The 13495-nt window shown below is 45.7% G+C and overlaps 2 long non-coding RNA genes across 2 annotated transcripts; one reads left to right on the top strand and one right to left on the bottom strand.

Annotated features, from left to right (window-relative positions):
* Nucleotides 1–3312: 3312 nt before the first annotated feature.
* LOC144801645 (uncharacterized) lies at nt 3313–5713 on the top strand. The gene is made up of 3 exons (XR_013605453.1): nt 3313–3379; nt 4624–4755; nt 5465–5713. It is a non-coding gene; the product is annotated as an uncharacterized LOC144801645 (long non-coding RNA).
* On the bottom strand, nt 3847–6648 carry LOC144801634 (uncharacterized). The gene is made up of 2 exons (XR_013605442.1): nt 6371–6648; nt 3847–4111 (listed from the first exon to the last, which is right to left on the bottom strand). It is a non-coding gene; the product is annotated as an uncharacterized LOC144801634 (long non-coding RNA).
* Nucleotides 6649–13495: the final 6847 nt, after the last annotated feature.

Here is a 13495-nt window from a genome sequence, read left to right as displayed (position 1 = left end):
CTGTTTAAAACCACGCTTGACATATCCAACGGATTTTTGCCCACCATTTGGATGGTCTAAGTTCCCAATCGACCAGTTTTACAAGCGGCGGCAAACAAAGACAGTTCAAACGTTTACCAATGGGCTATAAGAATAGTCCAGGCGTGTTTGCTGCCAGCATAGTCTCTCTCTTGGAGAGAGTGGACCCAGATGTGAGTTCGTATGTGGATGACATTTATCTCACAGACGACGAACTTTGGGCGCATCTGTGTCGAGTTGACCGCATAATTTGTATCTTTGCGGACTTCGGTTACAAATTTAACTTTGCCAAGTCTCCCATTGCAGAGTACACAGTGTTGTTCCTGACGTACGAGCTCAACAATGAAGGTCGAAGATTGGATCCTCACTTCTTGGAGAAATGCGCACAACTGCGCGCTCCGACAACTCTGAAAAAATTACAGTCCTTGCTGGGATTCTTGAATTTCGGGCGTACTTACATTCCTGAATATGCCCAGCGTATCAAGACTTTGTATGCGTTGATACAACCTACTTTTACCAAATCTTGCTGGCTGCCGGAACATACCCCTGTTTTGCAATCTTTGCAAGCAGACCTCCTAGAATCTAAATTCTTACTGACTCGTGATAACCACACCAACCTGGTGATAAGAATCATCCCTGGGGCGGTGGGTTTCACGTACCTTACTTTTAACAAAGAGACACAGTACCTATTGTTTACAAGTCACACTTGTACACTTCGGCAGAAATGCGGTTTTCCACTGTGGAAAGAGTTTAGACAGCAGTACGGATGCCAATTCTTAAGGAACGTGCACTGTCACAGGGAAAATGCATGTTGGTTGTTACCCCGTATCCTGCCTTAGAGGCAGTGACGAAAGCCAGTGTACCAAATTCTAAAGCTTTGCACCCACGGTGGATACAATGGGCAGCATCATTGACGTCTCCGGATGTCACATTTATTTTTGATGCCTCCCTCCAGTTGCAGGAGTTTTTGCATTATGAATTTGTTCATCCTGCGCCTTTGACTATGCGTCCTTTGGAGGATTTCCATTGCATCATATACACTGATGGTTCAGAGCAAGTTGCGCATGGGTCTAAGCAGGCATACGTTTCAGCTTGCGCCATTGTGGCAGGTGCCATGGTGAACAATGAGTTAAGCCCAGGGTCGTGCAGATGCAGACCTTAGGGGTCTGCACCGCATAATTGGCAGAGCTTCGTGCTCTGATGCTTGCATTGGAGTACGCTGATCCTAGTGTCACGACTCTTATTGTGAGTGATTCTTACTACTGTGTCCAGTCTTACAATGAGAATCTGTACTTTTGTATTCAGAATGATTTTTGTAATTCCAAGGGTAGCACATCCATACTAATATAATAAAGAGAGAGCCCAAACCTTTGAAGTTGGTAATCTCAGGAACCACAGCACCAATCACAACTAACCCTGGGCGTAGTTCGCGTAGCCGCACTCCGCGAAGCTACGCGAAGCCGCACTTGCACTCCGCGAGCTACGTGTAGCTCCGCGGACATGCGTAGTAGCTTGCTAGACCCGTTCGCGCGCCGTTTTTCGTCTTCGGGAGCGCGGTGCGCGTGTTCGGGGCGCTGCCTGCATGCTCGCAATAGCTAGCGCGCTAAGTTACTCAATGAGGTTTGTCCCGCCCGCTTGCGTTCCCTTATTTCCGGTTCCGGGTCACAAGTAACGTGTTCGCGTTGTGTTAGACATGTTCGGGAACTCATCTTCTCGTTCGCACTGCCAAAGTGCGTGATCGCGTCAAATATCGCGCGAACTTACCGCGGCGGTCGCGACGGGCAGAGCCATCTTCGATTTCACACTCTGGCTATGGTTTTGGGCCTACTTCAGCATCTCACTCCTATCTCTTCCATCCTGGTCTTTTCCCTCAGTTTTTCTAACTTTCTTTACTTCTTACCTATTTCTGTCTGTGCCTAGGTGTATATTTCTCATTTTATTTTTACTTTTACCACTTTTTTTGCAACTTTTCTCTTGTTTTATATTACTTCCTTCTTTTATCTTTCTTCTTTCTTCCCCTAACCTTTTTGTCTTCAACTTTCCTTCTCCCCTCCACCCAGAACCATGGTGAAGGGTGCCAGCAGAATCGGCGGCTCAAAGGGCAAGGCGGCTGTGCCTAAAAAAACCAGGCTGCCTTGCGGCAGAATGCGCCCGGCAGGAGTGACGCCCCGCCAACTTTTTGGGGAGGAGGAGTTGGCCGCCCTGGTCTTTTTTATCCAACGTCACCTCCCCTTGACTTTGGCAGCAGGCGGCAGGCCCGGCTCCGGATACCAGCACATTGAAGAGCGTCTCCGGCGGTGGGCGAAGGTGCGCCGTGCAGTCTTCCGCTGCTCCGGTATCCGGCGTACCCACCATCAGCTGTCCCACCGCTGGGCCGACATTTTGGACCGGGAGCAGGACCTGTTGGACCTGCTTGGTGTGGAGGTTGTGGGTCTTGGTGAGTGGCTACCCCAAAAATAAAGTGTGTATATATATATATATATATATATATATATATATATATATATATATATATATATATATATATATATATATATATATATATATATATATTTATATACATATAGATTATATATATATATATATATATATATACATATATATATATATATAGTTGTATAAATATTGTTATTGTATCTTTGTAAATATTGGCTGAATAAGTAACGCGATGACTGTTGCCCCTAGTTACATTTGCGATGTATTCCGGTATATCTACTGTCATTGTATGACAGTGTTCTTGTTCTTCACTGGCTCTTGCGTGTTGTTTCAACTTGGCGCTAGCTGTTGCTGTTTATTGATGTGAGATTTTCTTTATTGCTGAGAACTGAAGTTAGTTAATGCTATTAATAGAGTCTTGTCCTTCCTTTGTCCGTCAGTGAAATAACGGTGGATGGATAATTGTACGTTGTTTGCATATTGTAGCATTTTTTTCACGGCCTTCTCTTCTGCATGAATGGAATCCTTTTCTTGCAAAGAATGCTAACGTTACTTTGTTCTTCTTACCTCAGCCAGGGCCGGCTCTAGGGGGCATGTGCAAGCTGTGCAACTGCACAGGGGCACCAAACTTCAGGGGCCACCGCACCAATAGATATCCTTAATTTAATAATACTCTAAGGATGGATACATATTTGCGTTGCGGCCCCTGGCATGGATTTGTTGCCTCCGGCTCTGTTCCACTGTAGCAGTGTGATTTGCAATTATGTCTATGTTTCACATCACTCAATGTATTTATCTATGTTTATTATTTTAATTTTTACATGAACCACAGAACCCAGGGGCAAGCAGAATACAGGGACCGAGTCGGCGGGTGAACCACCAGTTACACAGAGCTCCTCTACTGAGGATCCTGCTGCTGTCCCCAGTAAGTCCAACAGTGCTTGTTTTTTCCTCTGTAATGTGTCTGCAGTGCTTTGTCAATTGACAGCAACCAAGTAGGCATCCAGAATGATGTTTGTCTAGTATTTTTGTAAACGTTAGTATACCACTACTAGTCTTGTGGGTATTCTTCTATCTCCTATGGAGTTATATACATATTACACAACTATGTAACTATGCACACGAAAATTGGATGTTGTTGGTACTGATAGGCAGGTTGGACCTTACTTACACCTCAGTCACAGAACTCTGAGGAACGCACAATTCACTGAACGTCAGCCTATATGGCCTGAGTCATTGGTCTATTGTTCAAATCACACTCCTGAACCCCAATACCAAGATGCCGAATGCTTTTAGGACACAAACCGTTACCTAAGAAACCCCCTTTTGCTCACTCACTCGTGTGAGTCTCTAAGACAACAGACACTGAAAATAAACTTCAGAGTCAAAGTGGTCATTCAAAAGCTTTATTTTGTTAGAAGTAAGTAAGTAACATCAATGTTTTTAAGTGCTTCCGTCCAATACGTTGAAGGGCCCACCAGAAAAAATCCAGAGTTAAAACAGGCATAATAAAGTAATCAACATTTGTACAGCTACTAGTGCACAATAGGGAAATGTGGCAACTATCGGAGACCTCTCACCAACGTATACTGGTCAGATATTCCTCTTTTTTTGTAAGCTATGGAAATGTCCGCTTCGTAGAAGGCAATCTTCTCACCTGCCGAAAAATAATGACAAAAGTGGTGCACGTTAGACAGTATTAAATACATTTATGCCAGTTTTATGCAGCCATGCTAAAAAGAAGTTGTAACCTGTAAGCAAACTCTATCCCACAATCCACATAAAAAACTTAAATACGGGCCCTTTTACTTTCCCACCTCTTCAGGTGTATGCATTGAACAATGATGTGTTGCCCCAGAGCGTCTTCTCGTACTGCGCAACAAGCTGCGAGTTAACACATGCGCAAAACTGGATACATTGATGTACAAAGGTTACATAGTTCACTTCCAATTTCCAAGGACTAGAGTAGCAGGACAGATGAGATGAGCTTGGGTACCATACCATAACAATGAATGCTAATAATATGTGTAGTGACTCTGCTGTACTATGCAATGTGGACTCATACTGATTACGTACGTTGGACTTAACTGTTTTGAAGAACTCCATTCTTGGTGAACAAGTACAAAGGGGGCTGTGCATCCATCTAAAAAGGCGTACTTATTTTTATAGGTGCAGAACCCTTACCATCGACCAGTGCCGACGGGGACAGCGGCGCTGCTTCAGCGCTCCCGGCGGGGACAGGAGGAACAGAGGCACCTACACCAGCAGCAGTGGGGGGGGAGCCAACAGCGGCGGGCGATGGTAAGTTACATTCAATAGTGATCTGCATTACTTGGTGGGAGGGGAAAACTTTCTCACTGTACTCTACTGGAAAATATATGATGTTACCTTTACTTGTCATTAGCATGCTAAGCATTACCACTACAGTAATGCAAGTGCCTGATAGCAGTCGGATGCATGGGTTGTTGTTAAAGCATGTAAAGGGGAAAACACAGCTGCCAGCGTGGTTGGGAGACACACCCAATACCGGTGGTTAGTGGATAGTCTCAGCAGCTGCGGTGTTTTGGGCAAACCCAAAGGCAAGGGAAGGAGGGGACGACTGGGTGCATGGGTCGTTGCTGGTGAAACACAAACCAAATAAGGTTTGTTGCGCGGTATAAAGTATTATAGTCTTTACTAGACATGTGCTACTAGCTGCCCCCTGTTAATTAATGTTACTTTGAGAGTGTTCCCGCCTTCCCGGAACAAAAGGAGATATGTAAAAGACAGGTGTTCGTTCTAATGTGTGTGACCGTTGAAGTACACCCATGCTAATAGGGCAGGCATAAAGCCGTGACAAAAAGTCCGACAAATTAATAGAGGCTGTAGAATGTTCAAGATAGACGCAACACAATTTCTGGTACTCAGCTTGCTTGCTAGTGCTACTGTGCCGCCCACTATGTGTTGAATCAATGTTGTGTTCTTGATTTGCGGGGAGTTTGGATTAACAATTCTGTTTCTTTCTTTATAGTTACTCCTTCCCAAAAACCAACCAGGAAGGAGTTGGCAGTCCGGGCCCGGCAGCGGAAACTGCAGGCAATTGTAGAGGCCTACCGCCGGCTGGTGGATCAGGCCGAGGAGGAGGAGGAGGAGGCGGCGGCAGCAGCTGCTGCCTCTTCCAATGCCCCGGGCCCCAAGCCTGCAGGACTACGTCGCCGTGGTCAGGCAGCCGCCCGCCGCCGCATTGTTACATCTTCGGCGGCCCCCCCACAACAACAACAACAACAACATGCATGCAAGTGTAGGTGCCGTGATTTCAAAGCAAAGATTCTCCGCCGGGTAGCGAAGTTGGAGGAGGAACGGAAGAAGCAGGAGGACGGTCTAGAGGAGCGTGTCAAGATACTGGTGGACAAACACCTGAAAGCCCGCCGGCTTTGAAATGGACCCTGTTTTTTGCCCCTTTTTTAATCCTTTTGTTGGTGGGTGGGATGTGGGAGTTGGGGTGTACATTTGGGTTGAAATTTGGTTGGGGTTAGGGGAGGGTAGGGACAGCTCTGGGTCAGGGGGTTACATTAGTTATATATTTTATTTTTCTATTATCATTATTAAAATATAAAAATAAAACAAAGATATTATTTTCACAAGAAAACATTTGAAGTTCATTTGTGTTTGTTGGGGGGGTGGAGGGGGGACTGTTTCACCAAATAATGTACGTTGTGCAACATGAACATGCACTACGAACGATAAATTAAGTACTGACTGCACCTGTAGTAGTAGGGTCACAAGTGCATAAATAATTTATAATATTAAATAACATGGGAAAATTGCCCATCACGTGAGTCTGAAGTTACTACTAGTATACTTTAATTCCATGCACATTTGCTCAGAGTCGGCTAAACAATCCTATGCAATGCATTGCATCATTCCTTTAACATACCTGTCCTAGTTGTCAGGGAAGAGGAGCTCGTCCTCAAACTCTGTGCGTTCAGACAGAAGTAGGTCATGTAACCCAGTAGTGAGGACGTCTTCTTCACACTCGCTTTCTTCATCCGGCGGTGATTCACGTACTTGATAGTCTGGTGGTATGAAGCGTTGATTCATTTTTATCATTGTCAGCCGCTCCACGCTTTTGGGGGAGAGACTAGTCCTTTTCGATGTGACAATGGCACCAGCAGCACTGAAAACCCGCTCAGAGGAGACACTGGCTACAGGACAAGCCAGCTACTTTATCGCCAGCCTGCTCAGCACTGGCCACTGTCTCCTTCTTTCATACCAATAGACCAATGGGCTTTGCTCCATGAACACCTCTGTTGTGTCATCCAGATAGGCCTGAACCATCCGCTCAATGTTCATTGGTGCTCGGCTTTGCTGGTCCTCTTTTCCCTTTGCAACAGCAACGGACTTACCCATCCCTTTCTGTATAAAAAAAGCAGTTATGCTTTTGGTTGGGTCTGCTGAATCAGATCGTGTAGGTGCTGCTTTTGGTACTGTTGGTGCCTGCTGGAAAGCAGACGCACTGCTCTCACGCTGTGAAGAACTTGCGTCAGGAGTACTTGGACTGGCCTGGGCTGGCAGTGGCAGGCCTTTAAGTAACAGCCGTTCAGTTTCTAACTCATTAGCTTCCGCAGCTATGGAAGTTTTGTACTTGTCAACATCCTCATCTGAAAATGGAATTACTTCGTTACTGCTGACAAATAATTTGTACCGTGGATCCAAGATTGTTGCAGTTATGTAATGTTCACCTGACACAATATTGTTGAGCCTTACATTTTCACACAAGCGGTTGACTAAGCCCTTGGCTAAGGTATATGCATCAACTTTTTGTTCGTCACCTTCGTATGTTTCACAGACCTCCTTCACCTGTTGCTCAAGCATGTACAACAATGGGATGGCTTGGCCCATAGTACAGTCCTCCCTGCTAAATGCACGTGTGAAGACCTCAAAGGGTTGTAGCATCTCTGTGATGCATTTAATGAGGTCCCACTGCCACATCTCAATGGTCAGGGCTTTAAGATTAACAGTAGGATCCCCTAATCTTCTTGACATGACATAAGCATTCAGTGGGATGTACTGCTCAAAGAGACGCTCAAGCATGAAATAAGTTGAGTTCCAACGTGTTGGGACCTCCTGTATCAGTGCTTTGACTGGCAACCTATGCTCTTGCTGAATGACCCGTAGCAGCTTCCGTCCTTTGAAAGAATGGTTAAAGTGCGTGCATATTCTTCTGCAGATGGCCATTATGTTGCTGACTTTGGCTTCATTTTTCAGAAAGTCTTGCACGACTAAGTTTATGCAGTGTGCCAAACAGGGTACCCTGAAATAATGTCCTTCTCTCATTGCCTTCACTACATTACTGCCATTGTCGGTGGAAACAAAACCAATCTTAAGGCCTCTTGGTTTCAGCCATTCAAAGACCTTGTCATTAAAGTCAGACAAAATGTTTTCAGCAGTATGACTTTTGTCCATACCAAACATGGCTATAGTTGCATGTCTGCGCGTGTTATTAAAAATTCCAGCAACGTCACGGAGGCCTGAAGTTAACTTGTCTTTAACACCTGCAAAAGAGATCCAGTGTGCGGTGATGCACATGAAATCTGTAGCATCGCAACTGCTCCACATGTCTGTTGTCAGGTGGATACAATGGACAACACTCTGTTGTAAGGCTTTCCCAATCAATTCCAGCACATCGTGGTGTAGTGCTGGAACAGCCACTCTGGCAAAATAGTAGCGACTGGGAACGTTCCATTTTGGGCAGAGGGTTGCCACTAATTCCAGAAATCCAACAGCCTCAACAAATGAAAATGGGAGAAGGTCCAGTGCTAACATTTTCGCAAGTTTGGCATTGTATAAACGTGCTACTGGGTGGTTCCGCTCGTACTTTCCCTCCTGCCTTAACATGCTAGGAATGGTAAGCTGCTTTGCATGTCTTTGAGTTGTGCTAGACGGACCACCTTGCATCGCAGACTTTGCACTCCTTGGTGTTTCCAGCTGACTCTGGTGCCACTGAGAAGTTGCAGATGCGGAGGATGTGGTCTTTACCACTCCAGTGCTGGCGACAGGGGTCGATTGTGTACCACTCCTAGATAGAAGGTCATCGTCTCCCTCTTCTTCTACCTCCTGATCAACCATGAGTGGACCTTGTACCACTGTATCCCCACCAACAGGAGTGCTAACATTTTTTAAGCTTGCAAGGTGGTTCTCCCACCTGATCACGTGTGTTTTTTTCAAATGGGTCGTTTGGCCTCCAGTCCCATAGTTTGTACCAAGCTTACCACGACTAACATTGGCATGACAAATGGTGCATACAGCAATGTTCTCCTGAACTGGGTGAACCGTAAAGAAGTCCCACACTGGGGAGGTAAACTTTTGTCTCCTGCCATAGGAAGAGGAGGACCCACTGCCAATGCCGGATGGACTGGAGGATTGTGGAATTTCACTATGGGACAGCTCAGTCCTAGTACTGCCACTACCTCCTTCTGTTGAAGTGGCGCTTCTGCTGGATGTCGGATGCTGCCGGGCCTTCGCTGTTGAAAAAATTGGAGCTGGTGTTACTGTGGGTGTTGAGTGTGTAGGAGTTATGCGTGGTACCTGCTCATCAGTCATTGCAGCATTTCTGGATAGGGTGAAAATGTTTGTCTCTACATCCTCTGCACCAGGAATAACGCTTGTGATGATGACAGTGTCAGACCCGTCTTTATCACCAGCAGTATCCTGCTCACCTACATCGACCTCCATAAGTTCAAGCCTGCCTGGAAACTTCCTTTTTCCTAGCATGGTCTTCTTGGGATGTCTCTCCTTTGAATGCGCAGATAGTTGTGGCTGCCAATCCGTATCAAGGTCATCGGAAGGGATGCTTTGCGAAGAACTCGATGCACTAACCCTCCTTTCCCTTGGTGAATTCGAAGGAAATAGATCACCTACAGAAGTGGCTTCCTCTTCTTCTTGCTCGGAAGGAGGCTCTACTTCCTGAACTGCCCCGACTTCGGGAGGAACAACTACTACTATTTGGTGCGGAGATGGTGGTTGTTGTTCTTGAGGAAGTACTATTGCGGGCTGGGGTTTTTCAACAACAACTGTTGCGGGCGGTGGTTGTGGTTGTTCAACAACTGTTGCGGGAAGTGGTTGTGGTTGTGGGTGAACAACTCCTATTGCGGGCGGTGGTTGTGGTTGTTGAACATCTACTGCTGGCGGTGGTTGTTGAGCACTTCCATCTTGCGTGGATTGTGTACTACTTTGAGACAGCGATAAGTTTAGTTCTGGCTCAGTATCACTGCTCGCAAGCAGAAGGCTGGCTACCTCTTCGACCCTCATCATGTGCTTGGCCCTGGGATGCTGGCTTGCCCCCACTAATGCAGATGTGCTGGTCCCAGCTTGCACCCCAGACCCCGCTGCTGCAGGCGTACCTTTTGGGGTGCCAAAAAAGGTTTTGGGGTCCATACCAGACTTAAGTGACACTTCCTTCTGCTGTTCCTTCTTCGCAGCAACTTTCTTTGTGGTGGAGGACCTGGTAGCTTTCTTAGGGCCCATCTTCTTCTGATGTCAGTCAGCTCACAGCAGCACAAATTGCAGAGATGTCTGGTCAGATGAGTCACACACCACACGTGGCGTACAACTGAAGGAAGTCCGTCTGGCGGTAGAACGAGCGATGGATGAAAAAACAACCAGCACCTCCTCAGTCTTTTTTGTGCACCTACAAGTAAAGAAGGCAGAACAACATCAGTCAAACAAGCAGTAAGGCAACATGAACAATTGAAAGACACACAGGTCAATGTATAAAAGACAAAACAGAAGACTAATAATACCAGTCCAGCAGCACCACAGCTCAAAGGCCACATGAAGTCCAGAAAGAACCAATAAAGTGAAGCAGGCCTATAGATACCAATATGGACAGAAAAACGAGGATGCCTGCTGCACATGACAGGTTAATGTGCAAGGAATAAATAGCCCATGGCTAAGACAGAGGTTGTAAACATAACACCGCAAAAACACATACAAAGAAACCCCTGCCCAGGCTCCCAAAACAACAACCAAATGACAAATTCTGTTTTTTTGGGTGCACAAGAAAGACCTGCAACATTTTTGAGAAACTTTTATGCAACTCGGGACATATTGTCCGCGAGAATGCTAAATCGGCATGTTCGGCAGCGCGAACGGAATAAAAAGTCGTGTTCGCGTTCCCGAGCAAGTACATTGAGTGCGCGAACACGACAAAAAATGTAAGTTCACGTGCTCACATGGTGCGAAGTTACCAAAACTACCCAAGCTGTATTCCTAGGGTTACCTAATGGCAGAAATTGACAGAGTATTTAAAGTTTAAACACACCCAAAACCAGAAATACCCCACACATAAAAATAAGATTTTCTATATCAATCCAAGCCATCCATGATTTTCACATTAAGGGTACACCACAAAAACAGTTGATTAACTTTCATGACCCTATGAGTAGTACCTATGGCCTACTGCCAGAGTAGGCCACAAGGTTGGAGGCCTATGCCTATGGCAAAAGCACAAAGGAAGGACACACAAAATGGCCGCCGACATAGGGCCTGGCCACCAACAACAACATGGCAAAATCACAAAGGATGTATACACAAAATGGCCTCCACCACATGGCCTGGCCACCAACAACAACATGGCAAAATATATCACAAAGGAAGCATACACAAAATGGCCACCACCACATGGCCTGGCCACCAACAACAACATGGCAAAATCACAAAGGATGTATATACAAAATGGCCTCCACCACATGGCCTGGCCACCAACAACAACATGGCAAAATATATCACAAAGGAAGCATACACAAAATGGCCGCCACCACATGGCCTGGCCACCAACAACAACATGGCAAAATCACAAAGGATGTATATACAAAATGGCCTCCACCACATGGCCTGGCCACCAACAACAACATGGCAAAATAAATCACAAAGGAAGCATACACAAAAAGATCACCACCATAGGGCCTGGCCACAAACAACAACATGGACAACTTTACAAAATGGCCTCCACCACATGGCCTGGCCACCAACAACAACATGGCAAAATAAATCACAAAGGAAGCATACACAAAATGGCCGCCACCACATGGCCTGGCCACCAACAACAACATGACAAGAAAGAGAAGACAGACAATAATGCCTATGGCAAAGGGACAATGCTTTGCTTCAGAAAATGGACACACCACACCACCGCCCAAATTGGTCACCCCACCCCAAAAAAAAAAAAAAAAAATAACAGAGGAGAGAAAATGGAAGTGGTCCATGCTCCAAAAAGAGAAAAGTACTACCAAAATGAGAACATAACATAAATGAGGAATTTTTAGGTGCACAAGAAAGACCTGCAACATTTTTGAGAAACTTTTATGCAACTCGGGACATATTGTCCGCGAGAATGCTAAATCGGCATGTTCGGCAGCGCGAACGGAATAAAAAGTCGTGTTCGCGTTCCCGAGCAAGTACATTGAGTGCGCGAACAAGACAAAAAATGTAAGTTCACGTGCTCACATGGTGCGAAGTTACCAAAACTACCCAAGCTGTATTCCTAGGGTTACCTAATGGCAGAAATTGACAGAGTATTTAAAGTTTAAACACACCCAAAACCAGAAATACCCCACACATAAAAATAAGATTTTCTATATCAATCCAAGCCATCCATGTTTTTCACATTAAGGGTACACCACAAAAACAGTTGATTAACTTTCATGACCCTATGAGTAGTACCTATGGCCTACTGCCAGAGTAGGCCACAAGGTTGGAGGCCTATGGCAAGAGCAAAGTGGCTGGAAACATTAAATGGCCGCCAACACATGGCCAGGCCAACCACAGAAAGTTAATACAATGAACTCATGCATGCCTACACACTAACTACATGGGGTACTAGGGTCACATATTGGCTTAAAAATTAGAAACATTTTAAATTCCACAAAATGCAATGTTAGAAAAAAACTACAATTTGGGACCTCATGAAAGTACAGGCCTCCATCAATAATTTCATTCCAGGATTGAATACTGTTGTTAAAAAAAAAATCAAATGAAACAAGCACAAGTCTACATCACTCATACATTACACAAACTTACTTGAAAAAGAGAATTCCAATTCAAAAAGTCCTCATTAAATCCAAGGTAAATCAGTAATGCAGCCAACACAGACAGAAAGTGATCCTTCCAGCTCAAAATCCAAAGGAAAGTGAGCACCACATGGACAAAGCACTGGGAGGAGCCTGGTGGACAGGAACAGGAAGTTGTAAACTCAAGAGCCCTTCCTCCTTACTCTGCAAAACAAGAGTAGAAACAAAAAGAGGGGTCCTTCCCCCCTAAAAATAAAGCCAAAGGTACAACTTTAAGGTTTTTTGCTTTTTTTTCCTAACCAAAATGGTAATTTATTATGGTTTTAACATGCTCGCGAGTTATTCTGTGCAAGAATGCAGTTTCTGCGTGTTCGGCAACTCGATCTTACCTAAAAGCATCCTCGCGCATCCTTATGACGCTATCTCGCATCAAAATGACGTTATCGCGTTCGCACAGTCGCACGGGACTGTGCGAGAGTGTTTCCAAACATGGTGGCACAAGCGACCAGGAAAAAACGAACGCAGAACGAAGGTAAGCCATTGCCGCGCACGCGATAATGTTATTCAGCGCGCGAGAACTACGCTACGCACCGGATCGCGGAGTTATCGACAGCTACGCGTTCTCCGCGGAACGCGGAGCTGCCGAAACTCCGCAAGCTCCGCGAACGGAGCGTAGTTCTTCGCCCAGGGTTAATCACAACACCCAATACAGCGTTGGAAAGGGCAGTTGCAGAAGAAGGACATAGGCTATGCAGACGCCCACCATATACATTTAAAAAGAAAAAGAACCGTGCCAGCAAAGTAGTCCCTTGTGGGCGTGTCTGCGTTGTACTGTGGGCTTGTGCTGGGGGGGCGTGACAAATGCTGGGGGCATGTGGTACGTTCCGCCCTTCGGGCTGGACTGTTCCCATGAGGCACAGGATCAAGGCTGATTTGCATATGGCCATGTCTGAAATGGGGTGATGTGGAGTGCAAAAAAACAATGGATTTAG

This window comes from Lissotriton helveticus, chromosome 1_2, assembly GCF_964261635.1.
Source record: "Lissotriton helveticus chromosome 1_2, aLisHel1.1, whole genome shotgun sequence".
Lineage (NCBI taxonomy): Eukaryota > Metazoa > Chordata > Amphibia > Caudata > Salamandridae > Lissotriton > Lissotriton helveticus.
The sequence above is the reverse complement of the archived record's forward strand: the minus strand, read 5'-3'. Positions and strand labels throughout refer to the sequence as shown.